This window comes from Empidonax traillii, unplaced genomic scaffold (assembly GCF_003031625.1).
Source record: "Empidonax traillii isolate 1590-97213 ecotype Southwest subspecies unplaced genomic scaffold, ASM303162v1 scaffold1246:size530596, whole genome shotgun sequence".
NCBI classification, from domain to species: Eukaryota; Metazoa; Chordata; class Aves; order Passeriformes; family Tyrannidae; genus Empidonax; species Empidonax traillii.
In genome coordinates this window covers 466,273-469,139 of record NW_020956439.1, presented here as the reverse complement: position 1 = coordinate 469,139, position 2,867 = coordinate 466,273, and positions in this window count along the sequence as shown.

Below are 2,867 nucleotides of genomic sequence, written 5' to 3'. Positions count from 1 at the left end.
TTTTTTTTTTTTTTTTAAATCTCGGCCTGCGGGGCTCCCCCGGCGCTCCGTCACTTCCTCCCTCGAGGCGCTTCCGGGCACGTGGTGCGCTTCTCTGGGCGCCGCTTGCCCGTTGCCCTGGCGACGGGAGCGGGATCCTGGCGGGACGCGGGGCCGGGAGCGGCGGGAACGGCCGGATCGGCCGCCCGGCGCCGTAGTCGCGGTTCCGTGCTGGACCGGCAGGTGAAGCGGACCCGGGCATCGAGGTGTTGATAAGCATCACAGCCCGGTGGTTCGGCAGGCACAGAGGGCTCTTCGCCGGCCTGAGCAGGTGTCCCTTGCGCTGGGGCACGCTTCACCGTCGGTCCTTCTGGAGACTGGTTAAGCTTGTAAACATTAGTAGCTTTGTGTATCACAGAATCAGTTCGGTTGGAAAACACCTCTGAGATCATCGAGTCCAACCTATGACCAAACACCACCATGTGAACTAGACCATGCACTAAGTGCCATGTCCACTCCTCCCTTAAACACCTCCAGGGCTAGTGACTCCACCGCCTCCCTGGGCAGCTCATTCCAATATCCGATCACCCTGAAGAAATTCCTCTCAATCCCCAACCTAAACCTCCCCTAGTGCGTCTTGAGACTATGTCCTCTTGTCCTGTCACTCTCTGCCCTGGAGAAGAATGTAGGTTATAAGCTGTTTGTGTTGGTACCTGGAACAAGCTTTGCTGAACAAACAGAACACAGAGGTAATGATGGTGCTTGGGAGGTTTTCTGCACGTGCGAGGTGGAGACCTACCTGCATGAACACGGTAAAGAAACCATAGTGTTGCCTGTCAGTTGCCTGGCTTAGGGTAAGAGTGGTTGATTATGGCAAACTTATTAATTTTTAACAATAATGTTGTCATCATTAGATGACAAGTAGAGAGGAACTATTTACAAGAGCATGTAGTGACAGGAGAAGGGGCAATAGTTTCAAACTGAAAGAGAGAAGATTTGGCTTAGATATTAGGAAGAAATTCTTTACTGTGAGGGTGGTGAAGAATGGCACAGGTTGCCCAGAGTAGTTGTGGCTGCCCATCTCTGGAAATGTTCAAGGCTAGGTTGGATGGGGTTTTGAGCAACCTGATCCAGTGGAAAGTGTTCCTGCCCATAGCAGGAGGGTTGGAACTAGACGATCTTTGATGTCCCTTCCAACCCAAACCATTCTAGGATTCTATGATCAATATATTTGTTTCAAAGAAAATGACAAATGCCCATCGGGTCAGACCAGTGGCTCATATAGAGGAGAGCTGGTGAATTTCCTTTAAGGATGACAACACATGAACCAAGGATGGGTGGGATGAAGCAAAAGAAAAGCAGAAATTAATCATGCTCCATCTATGTGTACAAGATGCAGGAGCTCAAGAATCACAGAGGCTAGGAGCAGCATAAATGCTCCTGCAAATGACATGTTTGAGCTTCATGTTGCAAGAACATTCCATCTGGCTCTGTAATGATAGTGCCAGGCTATCAATTCGCAGGAGATAACTTCCATTATCAATTGGAGTCGATTTCCATTGACTTAACATCACAAAATAACATTTGCTGCTGCCTGAAAAGCAGCAAAACTCACTGTGCAGGAGGGCATTTGGGCTGTTACCAAACATACTTGCTCTGAATGCTAAGAGTTCTTTTTTAAATTCAGATGGAAAACTGTCTGGCTGATTTTTAGGGAGATAATTAAGGTTATTCAAAACAAAAGGTCAGATAGTGAACAAAGAAACAATGACAAGGCAGGGAACCCAGCAAAGAGTAATCCCCGTGAATCAACCGCTCCTAAAACCCTCAACAACTGGATGAACGACTAAGCCATTTGTCCCTGTTGCAAAACCCACTGAAGTGGATTCAAGGGAGGAAACTCTCTGGAATGTATGCAAATGAAGGGGAGTTACTGCAATAGGACTAGGAGGAAATACACAATAAAGCGGTTTTAGGACTTACTGGGGGGTGCTTGGAGGTTGAGGCGGTTGTTGGAATCGATAAAGAGAATTTGAGGATTTACAAATCTACACTGTTAAGCTGGGGATAAAAATCACAGGCAGAGCAATAGAGGGGTTAAGGTGGATAAACAGAGAGAAGAACAGGGATAAACAAAGCCAGTCAAATGCAATCAGTATGTTCGCCCAAGTTTTGCATCTGATCACCACAGCCTGTACTGTATTTGTAATAAATCATTTAAATTATGTCCTGTTCAATCGTGTTCTCTGTTGTGTGCAAGTGGTCTGCCTAGTCAGCAAGTAGGATGAAAGGTTTGTAGGGCCAGAAACCTGAGACCTATGAAGGCACATTTCTCTGAGCTCTGGTTCTTAGGAACAGGATCAGGCTGCTGACATGGTGCTTATACGGATGTCTTTGAAGTACACCCTCCTGCCAGCATTAACCTGTGTGTGCATCTCTGTTGAGAATTTGCACACCACTTTGCAACTGCTGGGATGTGAAACAAGTAAGCTCTCACTCATCTTCATTGACCCAGGAAAAAAGGAAGCCACTGGATCTTTCAGTCCACCAAATTCAGCTGCCCTTAGTACTTTTTAGGGAAAGCAGGTGTACCTGGCCAATATGTACAATCCATTCCCCTTGTTGTACTCCCATATTCAAGTATGGTAGTAGGGATGGTAGAGGGTACATCAAAACCTGTTTCATTTGGTATAGAGTGTTTTTTCTGTTAGACTGTCTGTGAGGTTTTTGAACCTGATGATACCTTTGGCTTCCATAACTCTTGTGGCAATAAGTTCTTGGAGTGTAAAGTACCTTTTTTATTTGTTTTAAATTGATTACCAACTAGTTTCATTACATGCCCCCAGTCTGCCATGGAAAGCTGCTGAAGAGCTGTTTTCCATTCGCTT